The sequence below is a fragment of the Hordeum vulgare genome, chromosome 4H (genome assembly GCF_904849725.1).
Source record: "Hordeum vulgare subsp. vulgare chromosome 4H, MorexV3_pseudomolecules_assembly, whole genome shotgun sequence".
In the NCBI taxonomy this organism is placed as follows: domain Eukaryota; kingdom Viridiplantae; phylum Streptophyta; class Magnoliopsida; order Poales; family Poaceae; genus Hordeum; species Hordeum vulgare.
Genome location: NC_058521.1, coordinates 456,182,672 through 456,205,266, shown reverse-complemented (window position 1 = coordinate 456,205,266; position 22,595 = coordinate 456,182,672). Strand labels below are relative to the sequence as shown.

Here is a 22,595-nt window from a genome sequence, read left to right as displayed (position 1 = left end):
GAGACGCACCTGGTATTTCTCCAGCGCCACGGCCTCCGTCACGGCCTTCTCCTCCTCGATCTGATGCTTCGCCTTCTCGTCGTCGCTGTCAGCCATCTCTCCGACGGATCAAACACCGCCGGCGCCCAGGATGGATCGCACACCACCGAGGCTCTGATGCCACTTGTTGTTGCAGATCACCGGCCAAACACGATCTAGAGTGAAAGAGAGAACGAGAGGTAGAAGACTGAGTTTTGCGCTGCGTAACCAGCTGCAGCTTTTCTATTTCTCTTCTTATTTATCTGAACCCCCTTGGAGCTCCTAAAAAACTCCTAAAAAACAGCTGGGAAATGGTCGTGCTTGCCGAGCTTACAGGTCGTGCCATCCCACGACGCCCGAACGTGCATGAGCCCTACTTGCTCGCGGCGAGGAATGCGTGATACATGCCATCCGATGGCGATCCCTACGGCGAGCTGAAGCCTAGCTAACTACCTAACAGAATGCTAACTGAAACTGAACTCTTACGTGTACATGCACACGCTGACGGATAGTATTATTCAGAGAAATGTAAACTGAACTAACTGAAGATAGCAAGAGTGCATCTGATTATCCAACAGGACACACCAACAATTTACACGGGACCTGTTGGTTGAGGTGTGAGGCGAATCCTGGTGCCGAGAAACAACGAGTAACACACCGTCACCGGGGAAAAGTAGCTGCGGGCACTGACGAACATGGTCGTTGCCACAAGAGATTGAAGGCACCAAGCTGGGGTGGTGTGTCTGTGTTAGACAAAGTAGAGATAGAGTAGAATTGCATTGTAACCGAATTCTATCTCTATGTTTAAACTCTTACTCTATCCTCATGTATCTGGACGCATCCATTCGATAGTCCTAAGCTTGTAAGCCATGACGGGCTTTCGCCTCAATATATATAAACATCACGCGCCCCCTACAGGGGAGACATGCTTCCGACCAATCTTACATGGTCATGAGAGCGTATTCCTCATAGATCGAAGGAGATCACATCTAGCTACCGAGAGAACATGTATTCCACTGCTTCCATGCTGGCCACCTCTGCCAGCATGCTCGCCATGGCTTCCTCCTTCACCTTTGCACCCTCCAGCAGCACCTCCACCATGTCTCTTGGTTCTCCACCATTAGCGAAGCTCACGAGGAGAAACTTCTTTCTATGAAAGGCCATCGTGCCGCCCCAAATAAAGGGCACACACATGGAACACTACCTCAACGCGAAGAGTCCGGTTCTTCTAGCCACGCTCACTGTCACCCAGGACGGGAAGGAGGAGTAGATCATCAACTATGCTCGCTCCCTCTGGTATGCACAACAACAGAAACTCCAGGGGTACCTGATGGGATCCCTATCCCGTAAGGTCCTCGCACAAGTCGTGATGCTAAAGACACCGGATGAGGTATGGAGTGCGGTTCATGCTGTACTTTCTGCCCAAACAGATGCCCAATCCATCAACATAAGGATTGAACTCAACAATATGTAGAAAGGTAATATAACCATGGCAGAATATCTCACAAAGAAAAAGCGCTCATAGATGAAATTTCTTGGGTTGATCCTCCGCTTTGTGATGTTGCAATCACCTCCCACATCCTCGCTAGCCTCGACATCGACTACAGCCCCGTGGTGTCGGCACTTGCTGCACGGATCGAGCCGGCCACAATTCAGGAGTTGTATAGCCAGCTTCTAAGCTTTGATGCATGTCTCAATCTGCTCTAAGGAATGAACATCAGAAAATCCTCTGCCAATGCCACCTTGCTTGGAAGAGGTCGTGGGTGTGGACGGAACCGCGGTATCAACAACACTGGACAAGGAATTAGCAACTACCAGGGCCAAGGTGCGCACTCTGGTAGTAGCGGCGGTGGCGGCGGGAACTACGGCAACAACACCATGCATGATGCCTCCAACAGTCGTCGAACCAGGTGCCAACTCTACAAGAAATAGGTCAATGAGGTCCTAGACTGTCGGCGGAAGTTTGATGAGGACTACATCTCCGACGCACGACATGCTGATGCAGCCACCCGGGAGCAAGGAGGTGGCGATGGTGACCCGATTTGGTATGCAGATTCTGGTGCTACAGACAATGTCACAAATGAGCTACAAAAGCTCGCTCATCGGGATAAATACCTCGGCAACGACCAAATTCACATCACAAGCAGTGGAGGTATGGAAATTTGTCACATCGGTTAAGATTCTATTAATTCCCCTAATCTTAAATGTGGTCTAGTCTAGAAGTATGTCCTTCATGTTCCAGAAGCCGATAAAAATTTAGCTTCTATGTCTCATTTTACTTACGACAATAATGTTTTCTTTGAGACTCATCCCACCTATTTTTTATCAAGGATCGAGCAACGAGGGAGCTCATCCACCACGATAGATGCATTGGTGGGCTTTACCCCATCATTTCAAGAGTCTTTAGCAAAGTTGTGAGAATCGCGATTCTGAATCAGATCGGAGCTGCATTGGTAGGATCGTGAATCATAGAATCATAACTACTAGGATATTAGAAACTTAGATTCTATGAGGAAAATCGTAGAATCGAAGGGGATAGTTTGGATCATAAGGTCCTAAGGTTCTAAGACTTTGGTCTTTAGCAACAAGCATCATCGTCATCAAGTTCACTCCATCACCAAGCCCTCCTTGGCAAGGTGGCATCAAAAATTAGGACATCCATCTTCAGCTATTGTCAAGCAAGTAATCAATAAAGACAATCTATCATTGTCATATAGTCTACATAATGAGTCCATTTATGAAGCTTGTCAATGTGCCAAGAGTCACCAACTTCCCTATCCTATGTCAAATAGTGTTTCTCATGCTCCTTTAGACCTTGTTTTCAATGATGTATGGGATCATGCAAGAGATTCCTTTGGGAGAAAAAATACTATGTTAGCTTCATCGATGATTATAACAATTTTTGTTGGATATTTTTGCTTAAGTTCAAATCTGAAGTCTTTTCTATTTTCCAAGAATTTCGTAATCTTATCGAGAGACAATTTGATAGAAAAATCCTTGCAGACCAAAGTGACTAGGGAACAGAGTATGAGAAGCTCAACTCTTTCTTCGGTAACATTGGAATTGCTCATCATGTTTCTTGCTTCCATGCTCACCAACAAAACGGTTCTGCCGAATGCAAACACCGTCATCTCGTTGAAGTTGGACTCTCTCTTTTCGCTCATGCATCTATGCCTCTCAAATATTGGGATGAAGCATTCACACTGTCCCAGAATTCGTCTGGTTAATGAGTTAATGACCTAGGTAATCGCTTCTCATTGGGTTGTTGAATCGAATAGCACCTATTCATCACGTTGACTTGTCATGTTCCTTAAATGGCTTGTAAGGATGATTAAATGGACTATCATACTGATTAACTCGCCCATTAGACTAATTAATTGATTGTCAGGATGATTAATCGTGACCGGCCTATTAATTCGTGGGCAAAAAAGCCCATATTTTTGCCATCTAACCTCTCCTATCATCCTCTCGCTCCTCAATAGCTAGGATTTGATCAAATAGCACCATGTTTTTCTATACTATATAGCTATGACCATGAGGGCCGGGTATAAAACATAAAAAACTATAATATGTTCGAAGGTTCCTATTTAATCTATCGATTAATGACTAACCAATTAATCCAGTTAATAAGACGATTTACCAATTAATCGCTACTCCCAAGTCGACCGAGCAGCTACCAGTTGCCGATTTCCTTAACAATAAGCATTCATCACGGCTACCTACCTCACCAATTGCCTTCCTAGTAGAGTCATTGACAACACCACTCCATTGGAACGTTTGTTTCATCAAAAACCCGATTGCAATTTCCTCAAGATTTTTGGATGTTCTTGTTACCCAAATTTACGTCCTTACAATCCTCATAAACTTGAGTTTCATTCCACTCAGTGTGTTTTCCATAGCTATAGTAATCTTCACAAAGGGTACAAGTGCCTAGAGATCTCCACAGGTCGTATCTATGTTTCAAGAGATGTTACTTTTGATGAAACATTATTCCCTTTTGCAAAACTCCATCCCAATGCAGGAGAACTTTTACGTGCGAAAATCTCCCTTCTTCCACGTTCCACATCGAATTTTCATCATGGGGGTGAATTAAATAGAGCTGATCATGTGCATAAATCCATGGAAAATTTTAATTCTCGTGATAATTGCGCACAAAAGGCTATGATTTCATGTACACAGATGTTGACAAAACTGGCGCTGGATCCGAGGAGGATTCTGCGGGCAACACTACCACCAGACCCACGAGATCCAAGGCAGATCACCGCAGCAAGACGGCTAGTGCTGGTGTGATCTGCGTGCGATCCCAGGAGGAGTCTCACGTTTGCATGGGAGACGCTCGGGTGGCCAACACCCCGACCGGTGCGGAGCCCACCAGTCGAGGCATAGACGGGGGCGAATCGCTCGCTGCCACGACTTCTTGGGTGGCCGACACCCCGACCGGTGTGGAGCCCACTAGTCTAGGCGTGGACGGGGGCGAGCCAAGAAGCGCCATGCGGAGCGGTTTTCCTGGAAGGAGGAGTTCGAGGGAGATTTCTTCACCGACGCTCTCGTATCTGGAGCCGTCGGGTGTTCATTCGACTAGATCTTCTGTGGACGAAGACTCTGTCTCACCTGGATCCTCTATGTTTAGGTCAACGGTACAACCAACCACATTTTTGCCTCCTCATCATCACACAAGATCTCCAGCAGTTATTACAAATGAAAAGTAATACACTAATGGTACAATAAGGTATGATAAACTCAAACGTGCTTTCCTTACAAGTACCGGTGAACCAACACATCTACATGATGCTCTTGCTCACAAATATTGGAAGAAGGCTATGGAAAGTGAATGTGACACACTCATTATATACAAAACTTGGAATTTAGTACCACCCAAGAGTGGTAACGATGTGATTGATTGTAAGTGGGTGTACAAAATAAAAAGAAAAGAGATGATAGAAGCATAGACAAATACAAGGTTAGACTAGTAGCAAAGGGCTTTAAGCAAAGGTTTGGTATTGATTATGAAGATACTTTTTGTCCTATCGCTAAAGTAGCTACTACTGATCTTGTATTGTCTATTGCTATCTCTAGAGGTTGGAGTTTACGCCAGCTAGATGTTGAGAACATGTTTCTTCTTGGTGTTCTTGAGGAACAAGTGTTCATGCGACAACCACTAGGATATGAAAAATAGAGTACACCTCATTATGTGTGTATGTTGGATAAAACCTTGTATGGGTTGAAACAATCCCCAAGAGCCTGGTACTCAAGGTTGAGCACACATTTACAACACTTTGGGTTTACACCATCAAAGGAAAAAACGTCGCTATTCTATTATAGTAAGAGAAACATCACCATATTTCTTCTTGTCTATGTTGATGATATAATTGTTGCTAGTTCAAGCCCAGATGCAACTACCTGTCTTCTTAAGGACTTGAAACTGGAATTTGCTCTAAAGGACCTAGGAGATCTTCATTACTTCCACGGAATTGAAGTTAAAAAGGTAAAAGATGACATACTTCTTACATAGGAAAAATATACAAATGATATTCTTCGAAGAGTATGTATGGAGAACTATAAGCCTCTCAGCACCCCAATCTCTACTTTAGAAGAACTTTCGGTTGAAAGTGGAGAAGAACTTGGTTCGCGGGATGAAAAAAACTATAGAAGTATTGTTGGTGCATTACAGTATGTGACACTTACACGTCCTAATATTTCATACTCATTGAACAAAGTACGTGAATATTTACATGCCCCAACTTCATCTCATTGGACTGCAGTCAAGAGAGTCCCGAGTTATCTCAAGTTTACATAGGGACTTGGACTTCAGATTGTCAAGTTCCCCTCTCTGCTTGTGACTGCTCATTGTGATGGAGATTGGGCAGGGTGCATTGATGATAGAAGGTCCACGGGTGGCTTCAGAGCTTTTCTTGAAACAAATCTTGTGTCATGGAGTGCAAGAAAACATGGTACAGTCTCAAGATCAAGTACTGAGGCGGGGTATAAAGCTTTAGCGAATGCTATAGCTGGAGTAATGTGGATTCCGACATTGCTTCATCAACTTGGAATTAAAGTTTCACAAGCTGCAAGGTTGAGGTGCACAACATTGTTGAAACATATTTTTCACCTAATCCTATTTTTCATGCACATACCAAACACGTTGAAGTTGATTTTCACTTTGTAAAAGAGTATAGCACGCAAGCTGCTTAATATAAGTTTTATACCTACATGTGATCAACTTGCTGATGGCTTTACAAAACCTCTCACAATGAAACGGTTAGATGACTTCAGGTACAATATCAACCTTGGTAAAATACCATAGTGTTTAGGTTGAGGGGGAGTGTTAGACAAAGTAGAGATATAGTAGAATTGCATTATAACCGACTTCTACCTCTAAGTTTAAACCCTTCCTCTATCCTCGAGTATGTGGACGCATCCATGCGATAGTCCTAAGCTTGTAAGCCACGACAAGATTTTGCATAAATATATATATAACTCACGTGGCCTGTATGCAAGGGTGCAAGTGGGACGGGTTGCCGTCGTCCCGCAGCCCCATAATCCTGCCCGCGAATGATATGTGGGCTACACGGCTCACCGTGATGCGGGATGTGTGGGTTAAGAGGGAGCCGCCAGCCCACATATTTTCTTGTTTTGTCTCGCTAATACACATGATTAGTCGTCGTTCTCAATGGCCGGTCAGCGCCATCCGCACCTCACCGTTCTCTTCGTCCACTACCATGACCCATCCCGCGAGCTTGTTCGCAAGCTGCTTCAGCAGCTTCACTCGGGCGGTCTCCGAGCCTGGCCGGGCTGCAGAGGTGCAGAGGTGCTTCAGCGTGTTCGTGGTACACCAACGCCGGGCTGCAGAGGTGCAATAGCAATGCCAGCGCGCGCAGCTCGTTCAGCAGCAACAACACCGGTCTGGGCAGTTCGCTGCGCTGCTTCATCAAGCCAACGACAACTGCCACAAAGAAGACCAGTGCGTGCTCGAGTGGAACCGTAGAAAATGCAGACTGTATTCTAAATTTTAACGCACACTTACAACACCGACGAAACTAATACAAATTGAAACGCCTATGCGGGCACGATGTGGGTTCTCATGGACAGCCCGCAAGTGACTGCATAATTATGCGGTTATCCGCAGGGTCCCGCAAAGCATGTTTTATGCGGGGCGGCTTTTGCGGGATTGCGGGCAACCCGCACCGCTTGCACCCCTACCCGTATGGGAGAGATACACTTCCAACCAATCTTACAGTCTGGCGTCAACGAGCACATCAACGGCTAGACTTTTGAGGATCTGGATAGATCCCACTCGTTATAGGAATCACGATTTGGAAACAAGATGACCGGTGCTTTGAGATCCGCATTTGATCCTACCCTCCACCATCACGAGTGGACACCATTGCGTGATGGAGGGCGACCACCGTTGGCCCTCACTGGTCGCAGCCTACGCTGCACACAGCCACCCGTCGCCAGATCCAGGGAGCACTAGATCTGTAGCCGCTGACGAACGAGGGCTCATCCCACCTCGATGCTACCATCCACACCATCGTAGGAGCTCTAGTGCCACCGCCGAAGGTCCCTCGCCAGAACCACCGCGACCCACGACCATGCGGCGCCCCTGCTTAGTGACATCGTCCCGTGCTGGGACACTGCATGCGGGTGCAAGCCATCCCATCGCTGGCGACACCTGCAGGGCTTCATGATCGCCAACTACTCTCTTATCAGCTACCTACCCCAAGGCGAGTTCGGCGACTCCGGCATCTTTAGCGTTGGTGGCTACGAGTGGACAATTGTCAATTGGATAGATCGAATTGGTTATAGGAATTGTAAATGAGATGACCGCTGCTTTGAGATTCGCATTGCCAGTGGTCATACGCGGGAGAGGGTCTCCGGTTCAGCTGCACACGACCAGGTCGTATAGGATTTTTCTTCCGCACGCAAGCCTGAACGCTGAGACAGTGGCAGCAGCGCTAGCAGAGCAGCACCACTGCCCGGTGCTTTAAGGACGCATTCGATCCCTGATAGGCACAACTTTTTTCATCCCTATTATTTCTCTTTGTATATAGCAGCAAATCTGGGTTAATGGACCAGCCCATGTTTTATTATTTTAATATATATTTTTCTTTAAATTAATTTGTGATTTTCCAAAATTCCAATTTTTTTAGTTTTGAAAAAAAATGTTGACGAAATCATAGAATGTTTGGACATTAAAACAAAGGTTCAGAAAATTAGAAAATGTTCACAGATTCAAAAAATGTTGATGGTTTTAAAAAAATGTTCGCATATTACAAAATAATTCACAAAATTTCTATGAATTTTCAAAAATGTTGAGAAAAACTAAAAAAATTACGAATACCCAAATTTGTTCCCCATTTACAAAAAATTTCATCGATTCAAAAAATGTTCACTGAATAAAAAAATGTCCACGCATTTCAGAAAAAAGATAAATTTACATCAATCGACAAAACTTGATCACATGAACACTGATTTTCTCTTTTTATAGCAGAAAACACGAGTTCATGGGCTAACCCACGTTTTATCATTTCAATTTATTTTGTCCTTCTTTAAATTAATTCATGATTTTTCAAAATTCCAATTTTTTGAGTTCTGAAAAAAATTGTTCATGAAACCATAGAATGTTTGGGAATTAAAACATAGGTTCACGAAATAATAAAACGTTCACGGTTTAAAAAATTAATGATTTTAAAAACTATTCATATGTTATAAAATGATTCACAATTTTCAAAAATATATTCAGCAAATATGAAATGTTCATGATTTTTAAAATGACCATTTATTCAAAACATATCAGTGAATTCGAAGAAAATGTCTATGAAGTAAAAAAAAACAACGTTGAGAAAAACTAAAAAAATCATGAATTTTAAAATTTATTCTCTATTTAAAAAAGTTCATCGACTGAGTAAAAAACTGTTCATGCATTTCAGAAAAAAGATAGTGGACGTCAATCAACAAAATTTGATCACATGAACACCACGACCATCATTAACGTGGATGGAAGAAAAGATAAGTGACAACATGATGGGCCACCGTGTTAAGTAGAGAAAAAAAGATGCTCATATGTCGGGGTATTGAGCTATACTTATTTGGCTATAACGTAATATTTTTGTCTCCCGTTGCAACGCACAAGCATATTTGCTAGTCATATATTAAAGAAGAAAGGCAAAGAAAGCCTCCACCCAAACTCTACTCTACTAAACAAATGGCCCAAGCTTCGTTTTTAGATGATTGTCATGCCCACACCATACCTTCCGACACAACTCTCCGGATTAGTATCACAATTGAAGGGGATGCTCCATCAAAAATGATGGCATTCCGGTGCTTCCACAGCTCCCAAGTTATAAGCATGAAGATCGTATGAAGTTGTTTTAGGCCCATGCCATTGGTCCCTTGCTTATCACACACCCATGATGCGAGGGAGCTCTGTGGAGTTGAGACCCACGCCGGTCTATCCATAGCCACATAGATTGTCATCCATACTGTCCTAGCAAACTCACATGTGAGCAGCATATGGTTGATCGTTTCCTCCTAGTGATCACAAAACGGGCATGCATCCTAATGGGGCAGTCCACATCGTGCCATCCGATCAGAGGTACAACATCTATCCCTCAAGGCCAACCAAATGAAGAATTTACACATCGATGAGGCCGTGAATTCCACGTTAGCTCTGCCGCGGGTATAACTTGCCTTCCGTAGAACTTGGCAGCATACGCCGATTTCACAGAGAACTGCCCGCTAGCATCCCAAGACCAAGAGGTCATATCCGGCCTATTGTCTGCCAGCTCCCATACGGCTACCCGCTGCCACAATGATAGAAACTTCTGAAGAGCGCCCGTACCAAGGTTGGGGCCAATGTCCATTGCTCAGGACCCATCTTCCACATCTGAGGGAACCATCCATGTGGACCTGGCCCTTTGTGGGATCAAGCCATACAGAGCGGGTGCGAGCTCCCGAACCCTCATCCCGTGCAACCACCGGTCCTCCCAGAACAGACTTGTGACGGCATCATGCACTTGACACCTCGCTGCCGCCTTGAAAAGAAGCATAGATTGAGGTGGTGCCTTTATTTTGAATTCGCTGCAAGGCCTGCTAGTATCCACTCGCTTGGTCCAAGGCCATCGGGCTTGCATGGCCACATTCATTCATCGTAGGTCCGGCAGACCCAAACCCCCTGCCCGCTTCGGAGCCAACACTGTGTCCCAAGGAATAACCCAATTTTCACCATTCGCTACTGCCCTTGTACACCACAAGAATCCCCTGCATATCTTGTTCATTGCTGCAATTGTTTTCATTGGAAGATCCAGGGCCATCATCGCATGAATTGGCATAGCGCACAAAATTGACTAAACCAATGTTAGTCTCCCACTCTTCGGCATGAGGGTTGCCTTCCATTTTGGCAAATAGTTTGCCATCAGATCCATAAGGTACTGTAGATGTGCTGCAGATTGCTTCCTCAAAGATAGTGGCAGGCCGAGGTACTTTATTGGGAATGCACCCGTAGGATAGCCCAGCTCGCTGCTTGTTAGGTTACTCCTCTGCTCCATACACCTGATTGGGAGCGTTGCTGACATGCTTAAGTTAATCCGTAGGCCCGACGCCTCTCCAAACATTTGGAATATGCGATTGCAAACCTCGAGGTCCACATGCTTGGGCCTGATGAACAGGACCACACCATCCACAAAGATGGACAACTGCTTCCTCATACCCAGGTTTGCCAAAGGCTCAAGCACCCCCCTATACGCAGCAATTTCAAACATCTTCTATAGGGGTTCCATGGTTAGGATGAATAGCATTGGTGATACAGGGTCCCCTTGACGTAGGCCCTTGAAGTTGTATATAGTGTTACCCGGAGCTCCATTCACCGTGACCTTTGTAGTTGATGTTGCAAGGATTCAACATATCCATGATCCCCACCTCTGGCCAAAGCCCATTTGTTGCATCACCTTGAGTATAAAAGGCCACTGGACCGAGTCAAAACCTTTGAGATATCGAGCTTTAATAGCACCGTGGGATTCTTGAGTGCATGCAGCTGGTGTGTGATATGTCTCAAACGTATCTATAATTTTTGATGGTTTCACGCTGTTATCATGCCTTCTTTGTATGTTTTATGTACCTTTTTATATATTTTTGGGACTAACTTATTAATTCAGTGCCAAGTGCCAGTTCCTGTTTTTTCCGTGTTTTTGACTCTTTTCAGATCTGATTTTGGAACGGAGTCCAAACGGAATAAAAAACTCGAAATGATTTTTTCCCGAACGAAAGAAGACCAGGGAGCCTATGGGCCAAGCCAGGTGGGCCCCAGGGAGCCCACAAGCTCCCACCATGCCACCAGGGGGGAGGCGGCGGTGGGCAAGCTTGTGGCCACCCTGGCCGCCCCCTGACCTAGATCTTGCGCCTATATATTCCCAAATATTCCGCAAAAAATCAGGGGAGCCTCGAAAATACTTTTCCGCCGCCGCAAGCTTCCGTTTCCGCAAGATCTCATATGGAGACCCTTCCCGGCACCCTGCCGGAGGGGACTTTGGAGGTGGAGGGCTTCTCCATCATCATCATTGCCCCTCCAATGACTCGTGAGTAGTTCACTTCAGACCTACGCGTCTGTAGTTAGTAGCTAGATGGCTTCTTCTCTCTCTTGGATCTTCAATACAAAGTTCTCCATGATCTTCATGGAGATCTATCTGATGCAATATTCTTTGGCGGTGTGTTTGTCGAGATCGGATGAATTGTGGACTTGTGATCAGATTATCTATGATATATATTTGAGTCTTTGCTGATTTCTTATATGCATGATGTGATATCCTTGTAAGTCTCTCCGAGTCTTGGGTTTTGTTTGGCCAACTAGATCTATGATTCTTGGAATGGGAGAAGTGCTTGGTTTTGGGTTCTGCCATGTGGTGACCTTTCCCAGTGACAGTAGGGGCAGCAAGGCACAAATCAAGCAGTTGCCATCAAGGGTAAAAAGATGGGGTTTTTATCATTAGTTTGAGATTATCCCTCTACATCATGTCATCTTGCTTAAGGCGTTACTCTGTTCTTATGGACTTAATACACTAGATGCATGCTGGATAGCGGTCGACGTGTGGAGTAATAGTAGTAGATGTAGAAAGTATCGGTCTACTTGTTTCGGACGTGATGCCTATAGAAATAATCATTGCATAGATATCGTCACGACTCTGCACAGTTCTGTCAATTGCTCGACAGTAATTTGTTCACCCACCGTCTACTTGCTTTTATGAGAGAAGCCACTAGTAAACACTACGGCCCCCGGGTCTATTCACATCCATCGTTTACATCTCTGCTTTTACTTTGCTTTGTTACTTTGTTGCTTTCAGTTCTCACTTGGCAAACAATCTATAAGGGATTGACAACCCCTTCAGAGCGTTGGGTGCAAGCTTTTGTGTTTGTGGAGGATCTTGAGATACTCTTCCGCCGGATTGATACCTTGGTTCTCAAACTGAGGGAAATAGTTACCATCGCTGTGCTACATCACCCTTTCCGCTTCGAGGGAACACCAACGCAAGGCTCCAAGGCCACGGGGGAAATCCTTTGCATACTTGCCTAGGAAGTCCCTTAAGGCGTAGCCATAGCTCAAGGATTCCTGGTGCCGTCGACACAACTACTTCGTGGCGCTGTTGCAAGGGATACACAGCAGAACAGTCAGAAGTATTTTCGGCACCTTTGTCGGGGATCTTTTTGAGGTAGCAGAAGTATTTCTAGCGCCGTTGCGAGGGAGGCTAGGTAAGAGGCGCTAACATCCCGTCAACGAAGCTATTTCTGGTGCCGTTGCCGGGGAGGAGAAATCAAGATCTATCCAAGTAGGTCTCACAAACTCTTCTCTTGCATTTACTTTTGTTGCCAGTTGCCTCTCGTTTTCCTCTCCCCCACTTCACATTTGTCGTTTTCATTCGCCTTTCTCCTTCGCTGTTTTCTCTTGCCCTTGTCGTTTTCCTTTGCCGGTTTCTTGCTTGCTTGTGTGCTTTTTGTTTGTTGAAGACATCATGTCTGAAAACACCAAACTTTGCGACTTCTCGAGCACTAATAATAATGATTTTATTAGTACTCCGATTGCTCCCGCCACTAGTGCGGAATCGTATGAAATCAACGCAGCTTTGCTGAATCTTGTTATGAAAGAGCAATTCTCTGGCCTTCCTAGTGAAGATGTCGCATCCCATCTCAATACCTTCATTAAGATTTGCGATATGCAAAAGAAAAGAGATGTGGATAATGACGTGATTAAGTTGAAACTTTTCCTTTCTCGTTGCGAGATCGCGCAAAAACTTGGTTTTCTTCCTTGCCTAAAAATAGTATCGATTCTTGGGATATGTGCAAAGATGCTTACATATCCAAGTATTTTCCGTCGGCTAAGATCATCTCCTTACGTAACGATATCATGAATTTCAAGCAACTTGATCATGAACACGTTGCATAATCTTGGGAGAGGATAAAGCTTATGATTAGAAATTGTCCTGCTCATGGCTTGAGTTTCTGGATGATTATACAAATCTTTTACGCTGCCTTGAATTTCGCTTCTCGCAATATCTTGGACTCCGCCTCAAGTGGAACGTTCATGGAAATCACATTAGGAGACGCTACAAAACTCCTAGACAATATCATGACCAACTACTCTCAGTGGCACACTGAAAGGTCGCCTGCTAGCAAAAAGGTGCACGCTATAGAAGAGATTAACTCGCTTAGTGCTAAGATGGACGAGTTGATGAATTTGGTTGCTAGTAGAAACGCTACCGTAGATCCTAATGACATGCCACTATCTTCTTTGATTGAGAGTAGCAACGCTAGTTTGGACGTGAATTTTGTTGGTAGGAACAATTTTGGCAACAACAATGCTTTTAGAGGAAACTATGTTCCTAGGCCTTTTCCTAGTAACTCCTCTAACAATTATGGCAATTCCTATGGCAACACTTATGGAAATCAGATCAAATTACCCTCTGATCTAGAGAGTAATATCAAAGAGTTCATCAACTCTCAAAATATTTTCAATGCGTCCATAGAGGAAAAACTACTCAAAATAGACGATTTGGCTAAGAGCGTTGATAGGATGTCTTGTGATATTGATGCTTTGAAAGTTAGATACGCTCCTCCCAAGATCAACTTGGATGAAACTTTGAAAGCTACGCGTATCTCCATGAATGAGAGCAAAGAAAGAACCGCCAAATTCGCGCTAGACATGAATGGTTTAAAAGGGTGCGTTCTAGTGATGCAAATCACGAAGATCTTAAAGTGCTTGGTGTGTCTCCTCTTGAATCTTTGTTTTTGCGTGTCAAACCTACTTATGGAGGGGCTGGATATGAATCCACTTTGGTTGAAAAACGGCCCAATGATTCGGAGTCCACCTATATTGATGATAAAGGTGTGGAGAGTGGAGTAGAAGAAGTCAAAATTTTGGGTAGTAATGAAACTCCCACTTTGGATTTCAAGGAATTCAATTATGACAATTGCTCCTTGTTTGAATGCATTTCTTTGATGCAATCCATTGCAAACTCTCCACATGCTTATAGCCAAAGCAAAGCCTTTACCGCGCATATCGTAGATGCTATGATGATATCTCTTGAAGAGAAGCTCGAACTAGAAGTCTCGATACCTAGAAAACTTCATGATGAGTGGGAACCTACTATCAAAATCAAGATCAAAAACTATGAGTGCAATGCTTTGTGTGATTTCGGTGCTAGTGTTTCCGCGATTCCAAAGTCTTTATGTGATATTCTTGGTTTTCATGAGATTGAAGAGTGTTCTCTTAATTTGCATCTTGCGGATTCTACCATCAAGAAGCCCATGGGGAGGATCGATGATGTTCTTATTGTTGCAAATAAGAACTATGTACCCGTGGATTTCATTGTACTTGACATAGATTGCAATCCTTCATGTCCCATTATTCTTGGTAGACCTTTCCTAAGGACTATTGGTGCTATCATCGATATGAAGGAAGGGAATATTATATTTCAATTTCCCTTAAAGAAGGGCATGGAGCACTTTCCTAGAAAGAAAATAAGATTGCCTTATGAATCTATGATGAGGGCTACCTATGGTTTGAGCACCAAAGATGACTATACGTGATTCCATCACTTTCGCCTAGCTAAGGGCGTTAAACAAAAGCGCTTGTTGGGAGGCAACCCAACGAATCTATCATTTTTCTTTCTGTTTTGTGTTTTCCACACTTTCATAATTCTTTTATGATTGTGTTTTTTGTGTTTCTTCTTGCGTTTGTGCCAAGCAAAACCGTTATGATTAGTCTTGAGGATGATCGTTTGGTCATGCTGGGAAAGACAGAAACTTTCTGCTCACGAAAATAATTTTCATTTTTTTTCTGAAAGAGATTTTGAGTTGATTATTTTTGCTGCTGATTGCAACGCAAATTTTCAGACTGTCGTAATTTTTCAGAATTGTTGAAGTAACAGAGGTATACGAAACATACAGATTGCTACAGACCGGTCTGCTGTTAACAGATTCTGTTTTTGTTGTGTTGGTTGCTTATTTTGATGAAACTATGGATAGTATCGGGGGGTATTAGCCATGGTAGATTGAAAGTACAGTAACCCAACATCAGCACAAGTAGAATTTGAGTTTGCTACAGTACCTAAGGAAGTGGTGGTTTGCTTTCTTGTACTAATGTTATCACGAGTTTCTGTTTAAGTTTCGTGTTGTGAAGTTTTCAAGTTTTGGGTGAAGTTCTTATGGACAAAAAGATAAAGAGTGGCAAGAGCTCAAGCTTGGGGATGACCAAGGCACCCGAAGAGATTCAAGGATGCCGTAAAAGCCTAAGCTTGTGGATGCCCCGGGAAGGCATCCCCTCTCTCGTCTTCAATCCATCGGTAACGTTACTTGGGGCTATATTTTTATTCACCACATGTTATGTGTTTTTGCTTGGAGCGTCTTGTATTGTAGGAGTCTTTTATTTTTGTTGTGACACAATCATCCTTGCTGCATACCTAGAGAGAGAGACATGCACACACCGTGATTTTGTCGAGCTTCACTTATATCTTTTGGTAGACAATTCAGCTCACATGTGCTTCACTTATATCTTTTGAGCTAGATACTTTTGCTCTGTGTGCTTCACTTATATATTTTAGAGCGCAGCGGTGTGTGGCTTGGTAGTTGATCTATGCTTTGAAAGTAGTCTCAAAAGGGGTAGTTATCCAAAGGGATACGAAAACTTCCACCTTCATGTGCATTGAATAGTTAGAGAAGTTTGATTCATCTCAATAAGTTTTGAGTTGTGGTTATGGTAATATTGAAGTCATGCTAGTAAGGTGTTGTGGATCTAGAAATACTTGTGTTGAAGTTAGTGATTCCCGTAGCATGCACGTATGGTGAACCGCTATGTGATGAAATCTGAGCATGATTAGTATATTGATTGTCATCCTTTGCGTGGCGGTCGGGATCGTGCGATGGTTTATACCTACCAACCCTTCCCCTAGGAGTATGCGTTGAATGCTTTGTTTCGATTACTAATAAAACTTTTGCAACAAGTATATGAGTTCTTCATGACTAATGTTGAGTCCATGGTTTAGATGCACTTTCACCTTCCACCATCACTATCTTCTTAGTGCCGTGCAACTTTCGCCGGTGCACAAAACCTACCATTAGCCTCCCTCAAAACAGCCACCATACCTACCTACTATGGCTTTTTCAAAGTCATTCCGAGATATATTGCCATGCAACTACCACCATGATATGTGCCACCACGTCTACATTGCCTTTGCATGACCATAAGATAGCTAGCATGATGTTTCCATTGATGTCTATGCCATGCTAGATCGTTGCCACGATACACTACCGAAGGCATTCCATATAGAGTCATAATTGCTCTAAGTTTCGAGTTGAAAGTGTGATGATCATCATTATTGGAGCATTGCCCCATGTGAGGAAATAAAATAGGCCAAAGAAGCCCATAAAAAAAGAGGCCAAAGAGCCCACCAAAATATAAAAAATGAGAGAAAAAGAGAGAAGGGACAATGCTACCACTTTTCCACACTTGTGCATATTGAGCACCATGATCTTCATGATTGAGAGTCTCTCGTTTTGTCACCACCATATAGCTAGTGGGAAATTATCATTATATAACTTGGCTTGTATATTCCAATGATAGGATTCCTCAAAATTGCCTTAGGTCTTCGTGATCAAGCAAGTTGGATGCACACCCACTAGTTTTCTTTAAGAGCTTTCACATACTTGTAGCTCTAGTGGATCATTTGTATGGCAATCCCTACTCATTCACATTGATATCTATTGATGAGCATCTCCACAGCTCAATGATATGCCTAGTTAATGTGACTATCTTCTCCTTTTTGTCTTGCAACCCCCACCACATTCCACACCATCTATAGTGCTATAACCATGGCTCACGCTCATGTATTGCGTGAGAGTTGAAAATGTTTGACAAAGTAAAGGTGTGAAACAATTTCTTGGCCAATACCGGGGTTGTGCATGATTTAAATTCGTTGTGCAATGATGATAGAGCATAGCCATACTATATGCTTTTGTAGGGATAACTTTCTTTTGGCCTTGTTATTTTGAAAGTTCATGATTACTTTGCTAGTTTGCTTGAATTATTATTGTTTCCACGTCAATAGAAAACTATTGTTTTGAATCTGATGGATCTGAACATTCACGTCACATAAGAGGAATTACAAAGGACACATATGCTAGGTAGCATGAAAGCATCAAAAAATCATTCTTATCACTTCCCTACTCGAGGACGAGCAGGAGTTAAGCTTGGGGATGCTTGATACGTCTCAAACGTATCTTTAATTTTTGATGGTTTCACGTTGTTATCTTGCCTTCTTTGTATGCTTTATGTACCTTTTTATATCTTTTTGGGACTAACTTATTAATTCAGTGCCACTTCCTGTTTTTTCCGTGTTTTTGACTCTTTAGAGATCTGATTTTGGAACTGAGTCCAAACGGAATAAAAACTCCGAAATGATTTTTTCCCGAACGAAAGAAGACCAGGGAGCCTTTGGGCCAAGCCAGGTGGGCCCCAGGGAGCCCACAAACTCCCACCACGCCACCAGGGGGAGGCGGTGGTGCGCAAGCTTGTGGCCACCCTAGCCGCCCCCTGACCTAGATCTCGCGCCTATATATTCCCAAATATTCCGCAAAAAATCAGGGGAGCCTCGAAAATACTTTTCCGTCACCGCAAGCTTCCGTTTCCGTGAGATCTCATCTGGAGACCCTTCCCGGCACCCTGCGGGAGGGGACTTCGGAGGTGGAGGGCTTCTTCATCATCATCATCGCCCCTCCAATGACTCGTGAGTAGTTCACTTCAGACCTACGGGTCCGTCGTTAGTAGCTAGATGGCTTCTTCTCTCTCTTGGATCTTCAATACAAAGTTCTCCATGATCTTCATGGAGATCTATCCGATGTAATCTTCATTGGTTGTGTGTTTGTCGAGATCCAATGAATTGTGGACTTGTGATCAGATTATCTATGATATATATTTGAGTCTTTGCTGATTTCTTATATGCATGATTTGATATCCTTGTAAGTCTCTCTGATTCTTGGGTTTTGTTTGGCCAACTAGATCTATGATTCTTGCAATGGTAGAAGTGCTTGGTTTTGGGTTCTGCCATGTGGTGACCTTTCCCAGTGACAGTAGGGGCAGCAAGGCACACATCAAGCAGTTGCCATCAAGGTTAAAAAGATGGGGTTTTTATCATTAGTTTGAGATTATCCCTCTACATCATGTCATCTTGCTTAAGGCGTTACTCTGTTCTTATGGACTTAATACACTAGATGCATGCTGGATAGCGGTCGACGTGTGGAGTAATAGTAGTAGATGCAGAAAGTATCGGTCTACTTGTTTCGGACGTGATGCCTATAGAAATAATGATTGCATATATATTGTCACGACTCTGCACAGTTCTGTCAATTGCTCGACAGTAATTTGTTCACCCACCGTCTACTTGCTTTTATGAGTGAAGCCACTAGTAAACACTACGGCCCCCGGGTCTATTCACACCCATCGTTTACATCTCCGCTTTTACTTTGCTTTGTTACTTTGTTGCTTTCAGTTCTTACTTGGCAAACAATCTATAAGGGATTGACAACCCCTTCATAGCGTTGGGTGCAAGCTTTTGTGTTTGTGCAGGATCTTGAGATACTCTTCCGCCGGATTGATACCTTGGTTCTCAAACTGAGGGAAATACTTACCATCGCTGTACTACATCACCCTTTCCGCTTCGAGGGAACACCAACGCAAGGCTCCAAGGCCACGGGGGAAATCCTTTGCATACTTGCCTAGGAAGTCCCTTAAGGCGTGGCCGTAGCTGAAGGATTCCTGGTGCCGTCGACACAACTACTTCCCGGCGCCGTTGCAAGGGATACACAGCAGAACAATCAGAAGTATTTCCGGCACCTTTGTCGGGGATCTTTTTGAGGTAGCAGTGTGCCATACTTTGCACGAGCATGAATTTGTCATGCAGTGATCTTCCTTTGACGAAGGCACTTTGGTTATTCCCCACCAGCTTGGGAAGTTCCCCCACCAACCTACATGCAATCACTTTCTCGAAGATCTTAATAGCCCCATTCACAAGGTTGATGGGTCGAAAGTCACCCACATCCAAGCCTCCATCCTTCTTTGAAAGGAGCGACAAGAGTGATCTATTGATCACAACCATTCCCCTCACATCGCCGTTGTAAAGGCAACTCATTGCCCTCATGATGTCGTCCTTAATGATATTCTAGCATGCAGTGTAGAACCTCCCCGCGATTCCATCCGGCCCCGGTGCTTTGTCCAGAGGCATATCTCTGATCACTTTCTCCACTTCGTCCTCTGTAAAAGGCACCTCAAGGTGCGACAGGTGCAGTTGCGGTAGTCCCAGTGCCTCCATCTTAATCTTGAGCTCCCGTGAGTCCATATTACCAAATGCCACACCATAGTAAGCATCCACCGCGCACGCCACCCCTCGTGACCCGTGTAGATATTCCCATTGTGCTTAACAGGCCTTTGATTACGTATGTGTTCATCTATCTTTTTCAAATGAGGCAAAAGACTTGCCATTTTCATTGATTAAGAAAAAGAGAATTCCCCGTTAATTAACAAAAAACTAGGTTAAAACCGATCCAACCCAAATGACATGGGTACCACCGGCCAACCTGGCTAGCGACATGGAACACAAAACTGCAAAGAAGAAAAAAATCCGCCGAAAAGTCGCAAGCGTCATCGTCATCACCGGTCTCCATCATCGAAGCCAACACGTGAATAGTTGCATCATGGCGGGCAACCGACAACTCCGACTTTGAACAGAAGGTCGCACGCGCGAGCAACCGACAACTCCGACTTTGATGACGAGCCTCTCAAGGGAAATATGCATGACTTGCGCCGACTGTGCCCTTCGCATCCGACCACCTAGTGTGTGTCATCATCGCCACCTGGACCCGATCCACCGCAGCTCCGACTTTAGAGCAACCAAGCAACCACTAAATAGCACCTTGGACACACCGGGAAGAACTGACTACCGAAATCCACACCGCGACCAGAGATCCTCTCGGACACCTGTTGGGGAAAGTCGCATGGGAAACAAAAATTTTCCTGCGCGCACGAAGACCTATCATGGTGATGCCCATCTACGAGAGGGGATGAGTGATCTACGTACCCTTGTAGACCGTACAGCAGAAGCGTTAGTGAACGCGGTTGTTGTAGTGGAACGTCCTCACGTCCCTCGATCCGCCCCGCGAACTATCCCGCGATCAGTCCCACGATCTAGTGCCGAACGGACGGCACCTCCGCGTTCAGCACACGTACAGCTCGACAATGATCTCGGCCTTCTTGATCCAGCAAGAGAGACGGAGAGGTAGAAGAGTTCTCCGGCAGCGTGACGTCACTCCGGAGGTTAGTGATGACCTTGTCTCAGCAGGGCTCCCCCCGAGCTCCGCAGAAACGCGATCTAGAGGAAAAACCATGGAGGTATGTGGTCGGGCTGCCGTGGAAAAGTCGTCTCAAATCAGCCCTAAAACCTCCGTATATATAGGTGGGAGAGGGGGGGCCTTGCCTTGGGGCTCAAGGAGCCCCAAGGGGGTCGGCCGAGCCAAGGGGGGAAGGTCTCCCCCCCAAACCGAGTTGGACTTGGTTTGGTGGGTGGGAGTCCTTCCTTCCCTTCCCACCTCCTCCTCTTTTTTTTTTTTCTCTTTGATTTTTCTTCCAATGCGCATAGGGCCCTTTTGGGCTGTCCCACCAGCCCACTAAGGGCTGGTGCACCACCCTCAAGGCCAATGGGCTTCCCCGGGGTGGGTTGCCCCCTCCCGGTGAACTCCCGGAACCCATTCGTCATTCCCGGTACATTCCCGGTAACTCCGAAGACCTTCCGGTAATCAAATGAGGTCATCCTATATATCAATCTTCGTTTCCGGACCATTCTGGAAACCCTCGTGACGTCCGTGATCTCATCCAGGACTCCGAACAACATTCGGTAACCAACCATATAACTCAAATACGCATAAAACAACGTCGAACCTTAAGTGTGCAGACCCTGCGGGTTCGAGAACTATGTAGACATGACCCGAGAGACTCCTCGGTCAATATCCAATAGCGAGACCTGGATGCCCATATTGGATCCTACATATTCTACGAAGAACTTATCGTTTGAACCTCAGTGTCAAGGATTCATATAATCCCGTATGTCATTCCCTTTGTCCTTCGGTATGTTACTTGCCCGAGATTCGATCGTCAGTATCCGCATACCTATTTCAATCTCGTTTACCGGCAAGTCTCTTTACTCGTTCCGTAATACAAGATCCCGCAACTTACACTAAGTCACATTGCTTGCAAGGCTTGTGTGTGATGTTGTATTACCGAGTGGGCCCCGAGATACCTCTCCGTCACACGGAGTGACAAATCCCAGTCTTGATCCATACTAACTCAACTAACACCTTCGGAGATACCTGTAGAGCATCTTTATAGTCACCCAGTTACGTTGCGACGTTTGATACACACAAAGTATTCCTCCGGTGTCAGTGAGTTATATGATCTCATGGTCATAGGAACAAATACTTGACACGCAGAAAACAGTAGCAACAAAATGACACGATCAACATGCTACGTCTATTAGTTTGGATCTAGTCCATCACGTGATTCTCCTAATGACGTGATCCAATTATCAAGCAACAACACCTTGTTCATAATCAGAAGACACTGACTATCTTTGATCAACTGGCTAGCCAACTAGAGGCTTGCTAGGGACAGTGTTTTGTCTATGTATCCACACATGTAAATGAGTCTTCATTCAATACAATTATAGCATGGATAATAAACGATTATCTTGATACAGGAATTATAATAATAACTATATTTATTATTGCCTCTAGGGCATAATTCCAACAGTCTCCCACTTGCACTACAGTCAATAATCTAGTCCTCACATCATCATGCGAATTACATTGTAATAAATCTAACACCCATATAGTTCTGGTGTTGATCATGCTTAGCCCGTGGAAGAGGTTTAGTCAGCGGGTCTGCTACATTCAGATCCGTGTGCACTTTGCATATATTCACGTCCTCCCCTTCGACGTAGTCGCGGATGAGGTTGAAGCGTCGTTTGATGTGTCTGGACTTCTTGTGA

At 44.5% G+C, this 22,595-nt stretch overlaps 1 non-coding gene across 1 annotated transcript; it reads left to right on the top strand.

The window, feature by feature from the left end:
- The first annotated feature begins 1,566 nt into the window (after positions 1–1,566).
- On the top strand, positions 1,567–1,705 carry LOC123451592. The gene has a single exon (XR_006632430.1). It is a non-coding gene; the product is annotated as a small nucleolar RNA Z247 (small nucleolar RNA).
- Positions 1,706–22,595: the final 20,890 nt, after the last annotated feature.